Raw genomic sequence first — 21,622 nt, 5'->3', positions numbered from 1 at the left:
CAAATTTCTCTTCCTTCAGGCTAATTGCAGCTTTATTTTAGAAGTAGAGCTAGTAGACTGCAGTTGAATTGACAGCCCGAGGTTCTGAGACGAGCCTTCTGGAACCCAGGATGCATGACAACAGGGGTTTTCTTTTCAAAACCAGCTGAGAAGGCTGGTTTGCTAGGAAAGTGTGTGTGCATGCATGTGTGCAGGAATGCAGAGAGCAAACGTGGTTGTTTTCCATTTAGTACATGATGCTCAGGCCCTGTGGGTAGGGTGAGGGGAGGTGGACACCCCAACACCTGGCATCGCTTGGTCACACCATTGCTACCTCCTCCCTGGCACATAATAGTGTTTTCTCGGGGCTATGTTTGAGGCAGATGCTGGGTGTTAGTGAAGGTGCTTTTGTGATGTGCTCCAAAAGACCATCGTTTGAATTGCGTCAGCCTGTCCGAAAGGTCTTTCTTAGTCTGCTGGGGCAAAATTAGAACATGCAAAAATAACGTGTCATGGCTTCTCGGTCAAATTTTAAACTGCTAATTAAAAATGAGGCTTAAAAAAGCCTAAAAGTGAGCTCTGCAGACAGGGGTAACTGAGAGACTGACAGAGCTGTCTCACTGCAAGCTAAGGGTAGCTGTGTGGGGGAGACCATAAATCATTTTCAGAATGAGACTTCTGATTGATGAAACTTTTCCTTCTGTCTTCTTGAAGGAGCTAGCCTGAGTCCTCAGTTATTAGTTTAAATTAATAGAGCACCTGATTTTCCTATGCTTTGAGGTCTCCATAATTACCCTCGCTGATAAAGTATTCCCAAATGCATGTGAACTTGGGCAGGCCCTTGAGTGCCTCAGGAAAGCTGGAGGTTATGGGCATTCCCCTGCCTCCTTCTCAGGAAGAGGTCTCCCATGGATTTCCTTCTCAGCCCTTTGCATACGTGTATGTGACAGCTATTTGGTGAGTAGGCTGACTGTAGTTTACATGTGAGGCAGTTGCTTGAGCTGGTTGGGAAGGAGTTTCAAAAAAGGCATGGTGCCTTACTTGCACTGCCTCCAAATGTCACAGAATCATAGAATCCTTAGAGTTGTAAGGGACCTTTAAAGGTCATCTAATCCAGCTCCCCTGCAATGAACAGGGACACCACAGCTAGATCAGGTTGCCCAGTGCCTGATCCAGCCTGGCCTTGAAAATCTCCAGGGATGGGGCATCACCGCCATTTCTGTAAAATACCTTTTCCTTATCCTTTAACCTAAATCTTCTCTCTTTGAGCTTGAAGCCATTTCCCCTTGTTCTATCACTGCAGACCCTGCAAAAGAGTCTGTTCCCTTCTTCCTGTAGCTGCCCTTTAGATAATGAAAGGCCACTCTCAGGTCACCTCTGAGCCTTCTCTTTTCCAGGCTGAACAGCCCCAGTTCTCAGCCTGTCCTCACAGGAGAGGTTCCATTCCTGGGATCATTTTTGTGGCCCTCCTTGGGACACACTCCAGCAGGTCCGTGTCTCTCCTGTACTGAGGACTCCCCATCTGGATGCAGTACTTCAGTGCAGAGCAGAGGGGCAGGATCACCTCCCTCACACTGCTGGCCACACTTGTTTCGATGCAGCCCAGGATACAGTTGGCTTTCTGGGCTGCAAGGGCACATTGCTGGCTCATGTTCAGCTTCCCATCCACCAGTACCTTCAGGTCCTTTTTGGCAGGGCTGCACTCAATTCTTTCACACTCTGGCTTGTACTGGTAGTGAGGATTGCGTCAACCCAGCTGCAAGATCTTGCACTTGGATTTGTTGAACCCCATAAAGTTCACCAGGGCCCTCTGCTAAACCCTGTCTAGGTCCCTCTCGATGGCATCCTGTCCCTCTGGTGTGGATACAAAGTTCCTTAGTGTCTCCAGAGACTCATGGCTACCAGATGGCCTCCAGAACCATGTGCTCCAGATGCCAGTTCCAAGCAGTGAGCCATAGATGCACCACATCTATCAGGATAGCTGACGTCAGCCCTGGCTCAGGTCAGGCTGGAAGAGGTGGCCTCACCACTTCTTCTGGGGGAGGAAAATATCTTTTTAAGCACAGTGTGAGTGTGTTGACCTCTGGCTCATGACTGAAGTCTTGCTTGTTTTTTCCAGGTTTGCTGAGAACTTTGCTTCATGGATGAAGATGTAAGTGTTAGTTTGTGTGAACAATTTTTTTTCCTACTAAGCCAAGTGTAAGAATACAGAGTTTTCCTTGGTCTAAGTATGATGGCACAAAGTTAAGGATGTTTACTGTGATGTTTCCAGCAAGAAGTTCTCCAATATAATTAGCAGATGTACTATGGAATTATGCAGGCATTTTATACCAGGATTATTCTAAACATCTATAGTTCTAAAAATATTTTACCAATCTGAGCAGTTGCAGCTCTGAAAAGCTTATTTGGGAGTGCAGATAGGTATAAATTCTAAAAGAGTTTTATCTTTATCTTTTATCTTATTAAGACTTAACACAAGACTTTGTCCTATTGTTTCAAGATGACATGTTCCAGTATCAGTGCTGATGAACACATGACTGGGTGGCCTTTCAGGAAGAGAGATGCAAGACTGCTAATGATATACTGTTTCTGACAGGTTCCTCTGAGTATTTATGGGCCTTGATATGTATGCAATCTATGGTTATTTCAAAACTGATTAACATTTCTGAACCTAAGTTAAAGTTTGTACTTGACATTTCAATAGAGTCGAGGCAAAATTAATCAGAGCTCAAAAGATATGCAGTCTTCCTGACATGCTGGTGACGGGGAGAATATAAACCTCTGAGAACAGCTTGCTGAAAGTCAGAATGTAGCCTGGGTTTTGGAAGGCATTCAGTAGAAATGGCTTATTGCTACGGACAGGCTCTGAGAGGGTGTGCAGTGGTGGAGCCGTGTTTACTGACTGTAGCACTAGCTTAAATGAGTCAGAACTCTGCTGAGTTACTTGTCCCGTAATAAGTCACTTGGAAATCTTCTTATTTGTGAAACATTAGCATATTAAATATGCAAACTAATCTCTTGAAACAGGTCTGATAAGCAGCGTTTTTAAATGTACTCTGTCAAGACATTTTTCAGTCAATGAAGCTCAGCAAACAAATTCTTTCATTTCAGGGGCCTCATGAGAATAGTAAAAAATTATACTTAGTTGTGATTTTAAACAGCACGCCTGTCTGTCTATAGTAAAAATAAGAAAATGGAACAAATTGTCATGGAGGCTTTTCTTTTTTGTTGTCTCTTTTTAAAGTAGGTCAGTGATAGCTTTTGTGCGTTTCAAAAGATGGTTAACAGCCTCAGTGAAAGATACTATGTTTGAAAAGCATCTGATCAAATACTATGCCTCTTAAGAAATCATGCTTTTATTTTCTCTGTAAAATAAAACTCTAAATCACAGAAACATAGAACAAAGAAACCGTAAAGGTTTCAACCTGTCATGGGCAGGGGCAGCTCCCACTAGACGAGGTTGCTTAAAGTTCCATCCAACCTGCCCTTGAACGCTTCCAGGGAGAAGCATCCACAACCTCTCTGGGCAGCTGAGCCACTGCCTCACCACTCTCATAAATGAGGGATAAGAGTGGCTGTGTTTTAATTACACCTGGTATCTGTACAAAAATAAGATGTACTGCATTTCTGTAGATGTGTCTTTGTGTTTTCCAACATAGGTTCGGTTTATTCCTACTAAGTATAGTGGAGCTGGATGGCATTTTTAGGAGGAAAGAGAGCGTAAGCTGTTTTTTAAATTAGTTTTGAAGCTGCAAATCTGTTGCCATATTTTCAGTCTGGAAGAGATCACCCAGTGAGCAGCTGAAATAAAGAAGATCTGCATGGAAGCAGCAGCTTCTCCCAACACTAATATCAAGGCATCTAGAAGGGGCAAGAAGCTTGGGTGGAAGAGTGGTTAGACTATATTAATTCCTTTTCTCTTTCTGACTTGATGTTTATAATTTCCCCTTACTTGTTGCAAAAATTGTCTTAATTTTTACATTGGTAGGAGTAAAACAACAGCCACAACTTCCATTTACCTCCGGATCTGGTATGTTAATGAGTTACATACTGATCCATTGACACATGGACCTGGATTTGATCTTACATCTGGAAATCATTAATGTTTCTCTCATAAAATCTCTTTGATTCCATTGCATTGCATTTTCTTCCTTTCCTCTCAGCACTGTTTTCTTTTCGGAGTACTTTATTCCTCATCCAGAAAGCATGCCTTAGTCATCATGCTGGAGATTGTTCCCATTTAAATACAGATTGTTCAGACTCTCTTTAAGATATCAGAAGTTTTTCTTATTCTCTAAAGATGCAAAGACAGATGAATCCTCTGTCTTGCAAACAGATGATGAGAAGTATTGCTTCCAGATCATGAGTGAAAGTTCACTTTGAAAATAGACTTGGGCTGCTGCACACCCAAGGGAGAGACATCATGGTTTTCATTGAGCTTAAACATCACATAAGACGGAAAGCACTTGACCAAAGCTTACAGTCTCAGTAGGTTTAACTACAAATTCAAAAATTACAATCAGATTTTTCGTTGGGGCCTCCCTCCAAAAGTAAAGCTGAGAATGCAGATGTATCTTTAACAGTCTTTGAGATAGATAATGGGTACAAAACAGTACAGCAGAAAATATAACATTTGAGGGAACTTAAAACTACGTATAGATGGTGCTGCTTTTTTTTTCTTACTATTCAGGCACACAATTTGATGTCATCTCTGGCGAAGCTGAATGACAGAATTCAATATTCAAAGCTATAAAAGTACCTTTGCATAAAATCCTTATCTGCATGGTGTTTCTTAGCACTGTTGCAAGGAGTATTTCCATTTAGCAGATAGGAAGCTAGAAACTTGCTGAAGGTGGCTTATAAAACTTTCAGTTAAGTAAGTATTGATTAGAGGCCTTGCAGACCTTAGGCTCATGTGCAGCCACTGAACCAGCTGCCATATGGAAGCACTTCTAAGATACAGAGTTGTAACAGTGTGCCTCTTATATTAAATTATGACTACAGGATTATTTGCTTAGCATTTCTGAGGCAAACAGAAGCTTACACTGTATGCAGCCTGAGCTGATGGGCAACTGTGAGAACACTGTCAGTCACAAGCTAACACACAATGTTGCTTAGGGCAATTTTACCCTCTAGAGCTTCTTGTTGCCCTAATTAAAAGGCTTTTTTACTCTAGTTATGCAGAAGGCATGCCCTAACTGAAAGAGTCAGCAAACTTTCTTTCCTTAAGAAATCTCTTCTTGTCATAATAAATGACATCCCATGATTCAAAAGAGATCATAACTTCTTTTAAGTAGAAAGATTATATATGCTTGTTTAGAATCATGGGATCATAGAATCACAAGGTTGGAAAGGACCTACAAGATCAACTAGTCCAACCATCCTCCCATCACCACTGCTACCACAAGCACTAACCCATATCTCGTAGCTCCTCATCCAGACGCCTCTTGAACACTGCCAGGGACGGCGACTCCACCACCTCCCTGGGCAGCCATTCCTGTTTAGGTGATTGATTTTCAACCTTTTTTGACTGACTGACTCATTGGCTGTAAGGCATGGCTAAGTTTGCTGAGCGTATGTACCTTTTGTGGATCCTTTATGAAGGCCTGTGACACCTCCTGTGCTCTTGCATCACAGGCCAAGACCTACTGAAAGACCAACTTTGTTACTTTGGGTAAGTTTTGTTAAGGACATCATCTCCATATGCAAAGAACAGTAATCCCATATGCTTCTGTCTAGGAAAGGAAAAAAAAAAAGCAAAGACTACTTCTGCCATACAGATCAGAAAGAAGATTTTAGATCAAAGATTTAATGGAGTCATTATCTGGTCATCCTTTGCATATGGAAGATCCACAATTACTATGCTTCTAATTTATTGTGCAAATATGTATTTAGAAATTTAATGAAATGTGGATATGTGTATATTCTTTTGAAAGAGTTGTTAGAGTATTGGACCACAATTTCAAATGGGATCTTTTACAGGAGCAATTAATAGCTCTGCAGATTACATGTCACTGAATGAACAATACTTTTCAGCAAGCAACAGAGCACCATAATCATGAGGAAGGAAGAATTTGAAAGCAGTAGAGAAGTAGGCATGGCTTTTAGGTTGGTGCTTCAAAATCTTCAGGTTTGAACTACTGTTGAGATATCCCCAAGTTCGGGTAACACAGATACAAAACATTGCATAAATGCTCCTTCTCTCCACTCTTTCTGCTTTTTAGCCTTCAAGTTGCAGTAATCTGAGAAGTGTTTCTTTCTTTCCTATCTCCTGATACAGGGAATCCTGTATAGCTCAGCTCAGGCAAATGGCCCTTTGGCACACTCCTGTGATGGGACCCTATAAAGGTGGGCCATGGGGCAACTCTTGTTTGTGCTGCCATGCAAAAAATGCTCAATAGAACATTTTTTTTGTGATGCAATCTCAAGATTAATTTGTACTAAAAGTTAGCAGAGGACACATAGAAATGAATAATTTGGATTTGCATATGGAAAGAGTGAGTCAGAATGACTTTGCACCTGTTGGCTATTATGCCTGTCATATATATTTGATATTTTATTTTAATGCTTCATGTTTCTATTTTAGTGATTTTTTTCATGTTTTGAACTAGTGTGAAAACCTATCATAAAAAATGCTGATACTTTTTATTTATGTAAGATGCTTAAATTATACTTCTGACGTTTTCCCCAGCATTTTATTTATCTTGCAGTCATAATTATTTGGTGCCTCCTCCGTCTCCTTTGATTTAATTATGGCTTTATAGACAACAGTCAAAGAGATGAGTCTCTTCAGGTTGATCAGTTGCACAGAGTGCCTTCCATGCTCTGTAAAGAGTTTGCTTGACACCTGGTAATTAAATGAAATAGACTTTTTGTCTCGTCTGTTCCTAAGGGCTGGGGGAATATCAGGCATCCAATGATGCAGTTTGCTTATCAGATGTGTGGCAGATTCTGCCTGGCAGTATGAAAAGGACAGGTGAAATAAATTATCGAGTTACCAGCTGCTTTAACATTCCTGTTCAGCTTTGTAACCCAATTTTGTCAAGTTTCTGAGATTTGATGCATTTTGTGTGTGGATCTTCTTCAGTCTTTTCAACTGTTGACAGAGAGAACCTCCTACTGAAGTTATTAGTGCCTAAAACTCAGAAGTGCTTTCAACTTCCTCTCTAAGGCAGGATTTTCTACAGAATAAAGGCATCTCTTCTCGTGCACTTGTATTTAATATGTCCTTTTTGATGCCATGGTGATGGAGTGACTGGAATCTGTACTTCCGTCAGCTTATCTTATACTCTCTTATTCATCTGTTTACTGCTGGGACGGTGCTACTGGCTCCTCTGGGTTTTCTCCAGCTTCACTCCTGCTATACTTGAAATCTAGATATACACTCACCTGCTTTTTGCAGCACACAGCCACAACCCCAACTCACTTTACAAGGAAATGAATCGGGTCTACTGAGCTTTTAAGCTCAATGGAAGTAAAACCTGAACTTAAGAATTTATTGGCAGCTTTATCTCTGAAAATATACATGTCCACAAAAGTAACTTTGCCTTTCTGTTTCTTTTTATTATACCTTTCTTTGTGAACAGTGTATTTGAAATCAGTGCTATGACTTGGAGCCACTAACCATTTCCATAAGTGTTTGTCATTCAGAAGTGAAGATTGTCATTAACAGTAGACTAGAATCTTTTCATTTGGATACAAACATTGGAAAAACTCCTTGAACTTACCTTAAAATTGTGATGAACCAGCCATATTTCTCAGTAGTTTCTAACGTGACTTGCATCTGCTCTGTCTCATTGTGTATCACACCACTGTGTTACCCACTGGGAGATAAAATGCACTATCATTAAAAGACAACTCCCAGAGAGAAAGACAGCAAAACTTGTTTAATGAAGGCAGATATGGAAAAATGAAAGAAATTCTAAATTATTTTTTGGAGCATTAATACTCCTTTCTTCTTGGCCACATTCATCTGGTAGTTTTATTAGCAACTTTCTAAGAATCAGGCTATTAGCAGGCAAGATGAAGGGAGCTGTTGGAAAGCCTGGGAACCCTGATTTCTGCTGGCCATGTTGGCCAGCCACTCCTTGGTTCTGCAGGGCAGACTGCTGGGTGCCCTACGCCAATCCCTTCAGAGTGTGTTTTGACACAGGAGGACAGAACTAGGTTTTGCAATTGGTAGTTTCATATTCCAGGCTTGGTCAGAGGCTTCATTACTCATCTCCCCAGGTTAAAAGCTTAACTTTGATCAGCAGGAGTAATAATTCCAGGAGAAGTAGCCCAAACAATTTGATGAAACCAAGGAAGTCTACAAACAGTGAAAGAGTTCCCCGTATGACATTTTGATACTCTTTTCTCTGTGAGGCAAAGCATTGTTCTGTGAGTGATCCCTATCTTGTTGCAGCACCAATGGACATCCACACTGGCATTTTTTTCTTGCTGCTTTGATTTGGAGTACTTCTGCTTTCAGTTTTTCTTCAAGTTGCTGCACTGCAGGCAAATGTTTCACTCAGATGCCCGCCTCTCCTCTTCTTGTGCCAATGGATCACCTCACAGCACTGTAACATCCTCCTGCTGAAGACAAAAAATTCAGAACATGCTGATAGATTCTTGGCTATCTTAGAACATTACTTAGCAACTGGTGGTAAGGATGAGCCCCAAGGCTGATGATGGAGAGTGGATGCTCTGTTCCCAAACTGCCTGCAGTTTGGCTGGCATGCCACAAGCCTGGTGTTATCCAGGTTGCTCAGCTCTTTCCCTTTCTTTACAAGCCAAGAATGATTCTGAAGTCCTTCCTTAAGTACTCACTGGTCTACTGTTTTCTGTTTCTGTGCTGTTTGCATGTGAGATGATAGGAAGAGATAAAATACCACGTGGGAGTTGTGCTCAGTTCCAGCAACCTTGTGGGAGACATTTAGTCTTGAAATGACACCACATCTGCTCACCAAACCACCACCTCCCACCATTGCTGGAACACTTTTCAGTATCTACATTGCTATGTATTGGTGCCTCACTAGTTTTGTCTTCTTTCCTTTCTCTCTTTCATCCACTGGCTACTCTGCTTCTGCTGTTTCTCCTGTCTTCCCCAAAAAGTTTAAGGGCAGCTTCTCCTTAATATTGTTTATATCCCTATCCTCACATTGATAGGCAGTGTCATTTCATTTGTGTTTGTGTGGTTTTTTTATTAAAGCACGTGTTTCATTATTTTCTGTCCTGCTCTCCCCGCCCCACCTCCTGATCCTGCAGCACCAGTTTTCCACCGGCCCACCACAAATGAACTGCTCTGCCTGAAAATTGACTTGGAAAAAAAAAAAAGTTATTTTTAGCTGGATCAATTCCCCTATCTGATTCCCTGTGCGGCTGCACAAATGTTTATGCTGGCACAAGTGAGAGGATGCTGTGGGAATGGGAAGGAGTAGTCGGAAGGAGGAAACCAGGAACTGCAGGCATCACTTACAGCATCAAGGGCTGCCCCTGCTACTGAAATCTATGGGAAAGTCTGTAGAGCCTTGGAAGTATTAATATTTATATCTAGTAACAAGTGTAAGTGCAGATGACGATGAATGTTTTAAGTGAACTTTTTCTTGTAAGTGAGGCAGCCAGAATGGTTTGAGAAGCAGTGGCTAGAGTTAAGAGCAAGAAGTTTTAACAGAGCTTTGCTGATCCTATGAGGGCTTTTTTTCAGAAGCAGCATGTTCTCTCCCATAGCCAGATTTTTCAGAGTGCACACTACAAGAAGTGTATGGGATAAACAAGGTTGAGTGCCTAACTGTTCAGAAAAGAAGCACCTTCTATTATAATGTATTTTCACAATGGCAGCCTCCAGGTTCCCTACATTTTAGCATCAGTGACCAAATCCTTAGTCATAGCGCAAGGCTGCAGAACACTGTCTTTATTCAGGGGATAATGCAGAGATTTCAGTAATCCCCTAGGAAAAAAGAAAAAAAAAGAAGGCAGAAAGAAACCTCCCACTGATGAGCTTCCCAAAGCAGGAGTTTATGCACTGTATTTTTAATGAACACAGTGTAGCAATTGCATTGTTTCTTCCCAGGATGATGTTAACCCAGTACTCAGGACTGCTTGTCAGTGGCATTCCTGTACCCGACATTTCAACAGTACTTTTCTAGAGGGAAGAAAATAGATTTGAAATTCAAAGTCCTGGGTATTTCTAATACAGTTTTTCAGGTTTAATTTTGCATGTAATCATGATACCGGCTGGCTTTCTCCTCAAGACCTAATGTTGTAATACATCACAGCACTTTTATCTGGGAGCTCATTGTTACTTAATGTCTGCAACCAGGTTGGGGAGATTTGAGGCTTTTTCTCTGCAAAGTGTACACTCATAAAGAAGGTGTTTTTTAGAGCCCTGTCAGCTGAAGTGTTTTTGTTATTATGCTTGGGTGCTTTATGATGCTGTTAGCATCTTCCTTACATAGCACGCCAAGCTGATCCATCATGTCGTTTTAGTTGTTTCACTACTTAATCTGCCTTGCATTCAAGTAGCATTTTAAGTCATGGTCCTCTAAATGAAACTTTCTTCTACTTCTGGCTGTAAAACTCGTAGAAAACAAGTTTGCTGAGGGTTATGTTGTTCCAGATTTTTTATTTACAAAGGGAGAACTGCAGATGTGTCTCTGTTCCCAGGGACCCCGATCCCTTGAAAGCTTTCTGTTTCCAAATAATTGAGCAGAAGCTGTCAGAAGCTCCAGAAATCTAACCAAGCTGCAAAGAACTGCATTTCTACCCCAGAGTGAGCTGAATAAACCAAGTGTTTAATACTGAGCACCACCAACTTGGATCAGTGTTCTTCCAATGTCTGCGAATGTGAGAGCCCCTTCCAGAGACCCAGTGGATTTCAAATCTCAAAGTGCATTGAGGTTTAATTTACTTATACATCTCTTCTTCCAGCCTGCTGTGCATTTACTTGCTTCGGGTCGGTTCTGATGTCTGACAGTGCCAGCACACTATGTAATTATAAGATGAACATAAATATGAAAACCACGGTACCAAAATTATAGCTGGAGTTCATTGTGCTCTAATTTAGTCTTCTCATCGTGTCTCTAATTTGCAATGGGCTGCTGAAGTTAGCTTCTACCGCATGGCTGCCCATTGTGCAGCTGGTGCCCATGATCACTTGCTTTTTCTATGAAACCAGTGGGGCATGAGGGAAACTCATGATCTCAGTGGTGAAATAACAATGCAGAGCTGGATCCTTACATGCAGGGAAGCTGAGGCTGAAACTTGGCAGCCGAACAAAAAGAGTCCAATTTTAAACCACGTAAACCATGCTAAATTGTCCTAACACTTTGGATTAAGTGTGGAGTTGTTTCTGACACGTGCACGGTCTCTTACATTGGAGTGGATAATTTCTTGGTTCAGAATAGTTATCTGATATTTTCACATCTTGTACTTCAACCAGGGTTACACAAGCGGTTTTAAATGCTTCATGATAATGCCTCTGAGCATGTCATAAACATAGCAGAATAGCTTCTCCACAAGTCATGACTTTCCAGAAATAAAAGCTCTCACTACTCTGGAAAGCTGTTCCAGGCCCTCATACTTTTTTGGTCAGAAGTATTCTTCTCATCTCCGGGTGTATCAATGTACTGTTTACAAGTTCTTCCTTGCTTTGGGACAGTGTGGACCCTTAGCTAAAATAGCACTGATGTGTTTGTGTAGACAGCAATCATATCTCAACTCAGACTTTAATTCCATTGTTGGTTTGTTTTTTTTTTTAAATATTGAGTTGTTTTGCCTTCCCTTGTAAATCAGAATTTGCAGTCATCTGCCTCACTCTGTTAGTCCTTGTCACAAGCATGCATGCAATTTGTTACCCCTGGTTTTTATTTTGGCAGCCCTCCGTTCTTCAGGTGCATGTTTCCAGCTGGATCTCGTGGTTCTTTGTCTTCAGTGAAGGTAGATCAGCACCTCCAGGAGCCTGGTCCCACCTGGATTAAGTCTCACTTACATTAACAGAATGTTTTTTGTGCTGGAGGTGCCTTTGCTTGGGATAGAGAGTCTGGATAATTAGCTCATAAAAGACGTTTATATAAAGTGGTTAAATTTTGGTGAGATTAATCTTGCCCCCTCAAAACAACTGTGTATGTTAGCAGTCAGTTTCTTGTGAGACCAGAGGATGATCTATGAGTGCAGCAAATGATGCCGGTGCTATATATCGATGTGGTTCTCATCCAAGCTGGCTTTGTAGGGCATGAAAACACCTCGCAATCTTCTTTAGAATCTGTTCAATGACACCATGGCATAATCCTTTATCATCTGTTATGCTCTGCTGCACTGAGTACATCCCATAGGACAGCTTTGTAAGGAAGTGCTTGCTGCCATCCATGTGGAAGGCCTGTTTCCCTGATTGATTATCTGGCTGCATTTCATACTTCAGATTGGAGAAGTCTGCCTGGTGAATGCTAACACTGGCTCTACTTACTCAGCATCAGAACCCACATAACCAATTTTTGTCCATTGGCTTCAGGATCTGCACTGGGTGATCTCATGCTGATGTATTTAAATGACAGGGCACTCTGTACATTTGCTTATGTGGATAATGGCAGCATCCATTGTTCATTCATTAAGCTTAGCAATCAAATGTGAAAATTAACTGCACAGCAGACCACTCAGAAAGCCATGCAGCATGGAAACGCCTGTTCTGTATTAAGTAGATGTTTTCAGGACCACTCCATAGTGATGAAATTGTCCCATGAATAAAAAGATGTACTTGAAAACAAGGCTGAAGTGTGACGCCTTGCCAATGTAGTTTATTAATGCCTTGAACAACTATAGTTGGGTTTCAATTATTTATGGTAATATCATCTAGCTTGCCAGTAAACATACTGTAATAGGTTTTCTAAAAGTAATGAAGTCCTGGAAATATGAGATCTTGCTGCTAACATAAATTACAGTTCAGCTGAAAAGAGGAATGAGTCCCCATGAGGGTAAAAAGGGTTGGAGAGTTCTTTAAATATGTGTGGATTAGCAGTGAGAATTAATGAGCAGTTATTATTTATAGAAACAACATCTGATCAGTCTTTCCCCGTAATTTATCATTCCTCAAACCTGGATTTATTTTGCTTTTCCTCAGCTAGAGGCTCTAAACTAAGTAGTATTTTTTCTATGTAACCAAAATTCATCAGTATTTTAAATGGGATCTCCTTTTTGTGCTAGAATAATTATTCTTGATTTATGTTCTCTCTATTTTGCATACAGTAGGCTGAGTTCCTAGTTAAAATTCCTGTAGCTCCATTTGCATCAAAGAGGCTTGTACCTGTTCAAAGACAGAAGAAGGCAGGTGTAGTGTTGCCTGAGACCACAGTTTAGCCCAGGTATTTCTCTTATGATCCTTACCGAATCCCTCAGAGTGGTATCTATCCACCTGCAGGCAAAATACCTGCCATAATTCCTTCTTCATGGGCTCTCTCTGCAGTTTAAGGAGAGAGCAGAGGTTAATAATAATTCCACTCCAAAACAGTTGTACCAGAGGGTGGATGTTTGATCATTTGTGCTCCTGTTGCATGGCGTTCCCACATGAGCTTCAGAACTTGCCTGGAAGCCACCCTTGGTGACTCAGCGGAGTGATTCCATACTGTAATTTACTTCTTAAGCCTTCTAGACAATTTTGCATGCATTATTTGTGTAAGTCAATGACATTCATGCTAATTCTACCACAGCTGCAATTGCATCTTACCTACATGTCAAAAAGAATAAGTGGCAGTGAGTTTGGCACCTGGAAGAAGTGGAAGGTGGTACAGCATGACATGGTGTTTCATATAGGCTGTCCGTCTGTCTGAAGTGCCAGTCCTATCCCAGAACCTCTGTGTGTGCTAGCAGAGTATTTGGATCATTAGGATACATTGCTTGAAGGTCCCCCTTTGTAACTGATATATAAGCCCTAGCCTCTGTGATTATTTCAGGTCCAGGATCACGTTACCTAAACACTCCTATATTGAATGATCTGAGTCACTGTAAACTGATTTATTCCAGTCTCTTTTGAACTTGTCTGCTTTTGCCTTCTGGTGGCTTGTCACCTTTGTGCCTTCTACCCTGCGCTGCTCCTCTTCTCTTTCTGCCCACTCCCAGTTCTCCTGGTGCTCTTACAGGTTACTGGTCCTTAAGTGAAAACATCCCTGATATCTATGTGTTCTTTGCTGGCTTGTTCCAAGTCCCTCTTTGGCTCTCCTTTTTATTTCCTTTATAGTTTTCAGCATGTTTTTTTGCTGTCTCCTCAAAATGATATTTAGTAGTTTCCTTGATGGCTTCATTCTTTATATGTATGCCATATTACAATAACCCTAACTCAGATGTGTAGGTATCTTTTCCTATTATTACCATTATTATGTCTGCCACATTCATTACCAACTGGCAGCCACAGGCTTTACATATTAAATATTTTCCCCTTGAGTACCCTCTATTTCTCCTCTCTCAAGTTTATTTTCCTCTCAGAGTGTGGGGACAAATCATATGCGTAACTACCATTAATGGTAATGGGAACTGTGTGTGTAAATCTCCCTTGCATCAAAGGAGAATGGGCCTCCTTGTTTCTTGTCACGTAATATGTCATCCCAGAGGTCTTTCTCAGTGCTTCTCCTTAAAGGTTTCCCCTGCCTCATCCCCTGGCACAGAATACACAACTTGCAGGAAAAACAGAGCACAAGTAACAGTACATTAAGCAGATATCAAAATCCATATTGAAAAATGGATAAGCTACAGTGGGGAGGTGTGGAACACACCAGTCACTAAGGAGGATGAATGCTAGATATGCCATGAATAATTAGATGAAACACAAATAAAAGTGACATGACTTGTTTCTCCATTTACTTTGCAAATAGTCTCTTCCGTACCAGAGGGGAAACACTATGTTCAGTAGTGTTCGTCATATCCACGCTGATGAAAGTGAAGAAAAATTGGCTTTGTTTTGAGAGATGATGTTGAGGGAGTCATTGGAGAATAATGAAGCTATTGGGCAGATTGTTTAAAGTCTCCCGTTACAGCCTCATATATGTCAAGGCAGTACTCACATCTCCCCAGTGTGATAAATTAGTATTTATCCTGGAGCAGATATATATATTATAGTATCAATATGTCTTACAAGTGAGATAGGAGACTAAACCACAACAGATTGGGAAATGCCAGGGAATTAAGCCATTTGGCATGGGAAAGGAGGCTGTATTGTGAAGCATAACAGGGTTTAGTATAAGCAATAGCAGTGCCACGTGATGAGTTCAGTAGGGTGCTTTAGCATATTGCACAAAGCTACTTAACTGAAACAAAAAACTGGCCCACATTAATGAATATTTTGGAGGGGTTTTGTATGTGTTTTTCTTTAGAGGTCACAAATAGACCACATAGTGAATATTGCTTTTTGCTCACAATGGGAGGCTCTGAGCAGTGAACAGAAGTCCCATTGGTTTCAGTAGAACGGGATCCATTCATGAGGGCTGGCTTTTCATGCTGGCGCCATTGTTGTTATTCTTTATTAATTTGTATAGCATCCAAACAGGCAATTTGCAGACAGACACAGTAAGGTTCTTGCCCTGAGGAGCATACGAGTATAATTAACCCATAGAAGTGATTTTAATAGGACATTTCAAGCACTTAAATTAAATATGTGTTGTTTCTAGAATCAGATCTGGAGGAAGGTAGGGGTCCACACCAGCAAAACAGAGACATCTTTCCCACAAATCCCAAGCTCCTTCCTTCTCCTGCCAGCATGTGCTCTATGATCTGCTGACCCTTAATATTTGAGTTTTGACATCTAGGACGAAAAAAGTCCCAAAGCTGTGCAGCTGCAGGCATGCACTCAAATGTGCCCCACTAGAAAATGCGCAGGAGTTACAAACTCATGATGGAATTGCTCCCTCCTGGTGCTTGCCCAGACTGAGATGCAGCTGTTCTGTAGGCCATGTCCTCACAGGTGGTCTTCAACCTCAGCAAAACATAGGAGAAAACCACCTCATGCCACAGCTAGAATTAGAACACCATGATTTCATAGGTATTTTGAAAGTTTTCTAATAAGACATGCAGTCAACTATTATTGCCATGTATGAGTTATTTTTGATAATGCCACAGTTTTCATTTTTATTTATTCAGGCTAAATTCAGTCTGTAATAAGCAACAGCAACTCCAGAGCAAACCTGAGAATCAAATGTAAAGAATGAGGCTCTGAAATTACACATCTTATCTCATTTGGCAATGGGGAACGGATGCTGGTGTATAAGAGGAGTGTATGACTCTACTTTTGGACTTATTTGGGGCTTTGATGTCATTCTCTTGGTGTCATGCAGTTATACGTCCATGTACAATTGAGACGAGACTAGAAAGCATGTTTTACAAGACAGGAGTTGTTCACAGCTGGTGCATCATTTGTATTTTATTTGAATGAAGCAATTCTGAACATAGAGTTAGAGAAATGAAGACTTTGCTGAACCTGAAGCTTGTTTAAGTGACTTTTTTTTTTGAGTCTGTAAATTCTTCTAATTGAAAAAGTAACATTACAATCTGCATTAAAATTACAAGTAGTAATCATATTAATGATATCCAGATTTGATGTAGCATTTGTATTTCTTATTAGCGATAGTTTCCAGCTATGATGATAATGTGTGAAATAATTTCCATGGGCTCATGTTCTTGCTATGAAAATATGAGTTCAACCCATAGTTTTCAGAGAACACTTTGTTATAAAAAGTCTTTATAAAAAAATGGTCACTTGGGAAGCAATTACTAATAATTACAGAATCCTTCATCACTGCTTTTGATCTTTCACATGCACGGATCTAAACCCCTAATATTCATGTTGCTGACAGTACAGCACAGTTCAACAATAGCTTTGATGCCAGTAAGAACAAAAGGGCTTTTAAAAAATATTCGATTCAGCAATTACTGTCACAGCCCTACTCCTTGAATGCAACTGTGTGTGTTCTTTGCAGTTAATGAATTCATAGTACCTTTTGAAATTTACAGTACTTTTCCCAGCCCTTAGAGTTTTTAGATGTGAATTGTATCAATAGTGATATCCATAATCTCTAGATGCTTGCTCTGTGAATGTGAGTTGCTCTCTGAGCAATGTCTACAATTAATTTTGAGATAATAGTTGGGCCGTCTCATGCCTTAGGCAAGGGACATCTGCTAGGCATGTGTTTTACTCCACCAATAGGTCTTCAATCTTTCACATCCCCATGAAATTAATTTTTCCTGGGGCTCCAGATAATTTGTCTTGCCTAATGAAAGTACAGTCATTTCACAAATGACAGACAGAATGATTCCAGAAACTTGTATTATAGAAAATACAGGGGTTTTTTTGTTTTTTTTTGTTTGTTTGTTTTTAATGTGAAAAACTGATTTATTCTAAGAGCTTAGTTAGAAAATATAGAATGAAAGAAACAGATTATTATGCTAAGGCAAGGGTATTCAGAATAGGTCTGCGATGTGAAATACAGAAGCCATATCTACATAGCTCATGCCACACATACGAATCTTGTAAGGCAAAATATAGTCGTCACTGTTCACTCAGTTGTAATCTATAACCCATCGTCGTTGTCCTAATTAGACTGTGTAGTCTTTGGGACAAAGCTCTTCAGTATCTCAGCAGCTTTTGAAGGAATGGTCTCAGGTTGCTCCAGAGGAGTTTAACATTAAATATTAGGAATTTCTTCTCACAAAGAATGGTAAGGCATTGGAACAGGCTGTCCAGGGTGGTGGTGGAATCACTGTCCCTGGAGGTGTTTAAGGAAAGGGCAGATATAGTGCTTAGGGGCATTGTTTAGTGGGCAATGTTGGTGATAGGTGGATGGTTGGACTAGATGATCTCAGAGCTCGTTTCCAACATTAAAGATTCTATGGTTCTATGATCCTGGAGCCCTCTCAGAGTTCTGCCAAGTGCCAGATGCTGAAAGGCCTTCAGCTTCATGAGAAAAGAGCCTAACTGGGTCATACTGACAGGATACAGCCTTTGCCTTCTCCACCATGAGCAGGAGATGCACAGTGCTCTATCCTGAGACCAGGGTCCACCAAAAGCTGGGTTGTGTCTGCTGTGTGTGACACCTAGAAGAGCCTTAGAGATGGAGCTGGGTTCAGTCATGTCTCCCTTACAGCAGCCTGATGTTGAGGCCTCTTTCCTTTTCATGTACCTATCTGGCATATGCTGGGGTATAATAATCGATTCTGCCTTGCTGTGGGTCAGAGAGTAGGAGAGGAACTGGCTGCTGGACTAGGACTTTTCATCCTGGAGAAATACAAAATCCTGAATAGTGCAAAGCATTCCCTGTCTCATCTCAAGCAAGGATCAATATCCATCAGACTGCGTTATTTGGGAGCTAGGTTTTGAAGAAAGCAAGTCTCTGTGTAACAGGCAATGGACCCACAGGACACCCTGCCAAACAATGTTACAAATGAAAAAAATCCAGGAAAAACTGAGCAAGTGCTTGGAAGAGTGGTTTACAAAGGATTACTAACCAGGCAAAGCACATCAGGTTTAGAAAATGGCTCTCATCTGAAAATAGTCAGAGGCAGAGATAGTCTGCAGGGGAAATAACTGAAAATACCTGCCCATTTCTTATTTTTCACTGGTGATATTCTTATGGCCATTGCTGAGGGCAGGATCTGGGCTAGATGGACCCTTTGTGTGACCCAGGATGGCCACTCACACGTTTTGATGTGCACCCAACACTGTGGTGGGAGGCAGTCATAGTTGTCGCAATAGTCAGTAGCTTTCCTGAGAAGATGTGTTCCTTTGATATGACTGGAAACCAGCTGAAGTGGTGTGTGTCTGAGGTTTGCATTTATATACCCTGAGATCAGTCTGGCTTGGCTGTCCTTTCTTATCCTTTTAAAGCCTTGAAGTCATTTATTTCCAGAGGATTTTGCACGCTTGCTGTTGCAAGCTGGAAGCTTGCCACTGTTGTTCTGCACCCATATTTCTGGGGATTTGCTGAATGTTATGATTGAGGCAATTGCACCTTACATATACTTCCAGTTTTAAATGGTGGTTCCAAAAGAAGGTTCAATCAGCAACAAGATAAAAAAGTAACTCTCCTTCCTCTCTGCCTAGAGTCTTATTCCACAATCCCAATATACTCCTGGAGCATGAGGTGGCTGTGCAATTTCAATGACCCATCTTATCTTTTTCCGTCAACTTAAGCAAGAAAGAAACTCCTTAATAACTCATGTCATTACAAGTTGCATTGAGATAGAAGTTTGAAATCTGATGGATTTGGGAGTTCTACCTAAGATTTACTTCCCTTGAAAAAAAATTTATGCTTGGAATCCCCCTGCTCTCCTGCCTTGTCTTTTGTAATTTCCATTCCTTGATAACTTTGCTGAGGACTTGTGGGCTTCCTTACACACTGATCGCAGGTTTTCATTCTCAAATGAATCAATGCTATATCACATAGTGTTTCTAATGCTGGGCTAAACACTGCTTTTCTCTGGAAATGACATCAGGAAGATCTGGGTACTCAAATCTTGCTCGTTTCCCTAGCTACATTGGTTGGTTGTGACAAAAAAGCAAGTTTATTCCTGCCAACATCATCTTTCTGATATCCTGTGGTGGTCTCTATGATAACACAACAGTTTAGAGAAATAGTGCAACAGGAAGGCTATCAATGGCTTATTAAAAACCTCCCAGAAATTATTTCTATTCCTGTTTTTCATGAACCTCTCTATTGCCCTGTTCAATTCAGATACACTAATATGTAATATCCTACTGCTTTCATTGTGCTCATCACCACACTGAGTGCCTGCAAGAATTATGCTTCTTTTTTTTTTTTCCCCTACAAACTCAGCAAAGAATAGATTAATGGCACTTTCTGTTCCTCCTACTTTTCCTCCTACTCATTCATTTGCTTCGGGCAGCAATAAACTCAGCAATTATAGCAGCAGCAGCAGCAGCCACTGCCAGTTTCCAAACAACACATTTGGCCAAGAAGAAAGGCTTCTTCAAACCTGTACTGCACTGCCCACAGTCAGAACAAAGTCTGCGCCTCCCGACAGCAAGAAAGGCAAATACACTCAAACAGAGGCTTGCAAACACTCTTCCCTTCCTCCCTTGCCAAAGGTAAACACTGAACTGGTTTGCAAACCTGGCTGAGGACAAGGAACTGCCCTGGTTTCATGCATTTAAAGCAAGGGCTTTCCTTTTACTTGCTCAGGACAACAGCTCCAAGTGACTGGAGCTCCAAAACACTCAATTTTGAAGGAGAAGTCCTGGGAAAAGTTACCAAGGATGAAGTGGCATAAAATGACTTGGGAAGACTTTTACCTGACATTACTGGTGGTCCTCAGTTTCCATTGCATTGGTGGACAGGCATTCCGTCTCCAGCTTTGGTCTTTATACCACCACTCTTGTTAATGTTCTTTTAGCTACAACATGTGGAACAGTGCAAGAAATGGCACTAATGTACTAATGTCCTATGTCAGAGCCGTCTTATCTGCCTGAGTAAATTAAGGTTTTCGTTAGATTATCTTTTATTACAACGTACGTACTTTTTGAATGATTACTGCACTTCTTAGGTGGATCAATGTCAGAAAAGCAAATTGGTTTCTTCAACAAATGTAGGCAACAATGACCACGGAACCAGGTTTCCTGGTTCTCAGTACTAGCAGCAAGAAGATCTGCAGTGGCCAGCAGTCCTCACTTCTTTTGTCAGTTTAGGAACTGCTAAGATTTCTAAAGCTGTATCCTGACCTCTCTTGATCTTGACTTCAGGGGCAGCCTTCACATGCATCCATCTTTCATTGAATCTCCTTTCCTGTCTACCTACAGGCAGTCTTGAATTTAAATTGAAGTTGCAAAGCGAGACAGATGTCTTTAATGAACATTTCTTCTTGCTTTCACCTCCCTTAATCGGAGCCAAACCCAGTAAATATCACCCATCCCGAAGCTGACATGTTTTTGCCTCATGAGTGGGAGCTTGTGGGCCACTTTTCTTAGTTGGTGGCTTTTGCTCTTTTGCTTGGTGATCAAAAGTTGAGTTTCTAGACCAGCAGGATTGGTCATTTACTGTTTTTTTTTTTTTTTTCTGAAGAAGAACCAGTTTGGGGAATCCCTGTTTATACTCATTAACATTGCCCTATGGACTGCAGTTCCTTTGTGTCTGCAAACATGCCTCAGGACAGATGAGAGGTGTGCCTTCTGCAGCTGAAAATAATTAAATGAAATAGTATTGCCAATTGAGAAAGCCAGTGAGGCCTTTGAACTTTAGAATAAGCACTGCCAGAAATAAAATAACGTGTCAGGATGTTGTAAGAATTAAGTGTATTATTGAGTCTAGTGGGAAGAAAGCCAGTGTCTTAAATGGAGGGCACTGGAGTCTCATGTTGATTGCAAATGACACTACAGTGCAAATTACGGCCTGTGTTTCAGGCTCTGCTGCTCACCTCTCTCCACTCTAGGGATATATCTGTGTGCTCACTTCTTCAAGAGGGAGAAGCAGTTCTCCCATAGATACACAGAGACACAAGCAGCCAGGCCAACCCACACACTCTTGAATAGCTGAGATCTCCCACTGAGCAACAGGAATAGAGAAAATCCTAAAGAATCTAGCATGTGATGAATGTAAAGCATGATTGCCCCGTATAGGCGGGGGAGAGGGAAAGCAAAATGATAATTGGAGAAGGAGTATGTTTGTGTTTTTATTTT

At 41.0% G+C, this 21,622-nt stretch overlaps 1 protein-coding gene across 1 annotated transcript in view; it reads left to right on the top strand.

Annotated features, from left to right (window-relative positions):
• Nucleotides 1-21,622, top strand: part of LHFPL6 (LHFPL tetraspan subfamily member 6) — a 134,124-nt gene that overhangs the window by 12,246 nt on the left and 100,256 nt on the right. The gene's annotated exons all lie outside the window — the stretch shown is intronic.

The sequence above is a fragment of the Meleagris gallopavo genome, chromosome 1, assembly GCF_000146605.3.
Source record: "Meleagris gallopavo isolate NT-WF06-2002-E0010 breed Aviagen turkey brand Nicholas breeding stock chromosome 1, Turkey_5.1, whole genome shotgun sequence".
NCBI classification, from domain to species: domain Eukaryota; kingdom Metazoa; phylum Chordata; class Aves; order Galliformes; family Phasianidae; genus Meleagris; species Meleagris gallopavo.
The sequence above is the reverse complement of the archived record's forward strand: the minus strand, read 5'-3'. Positions and strand labels throughout refer to the sequence as shown.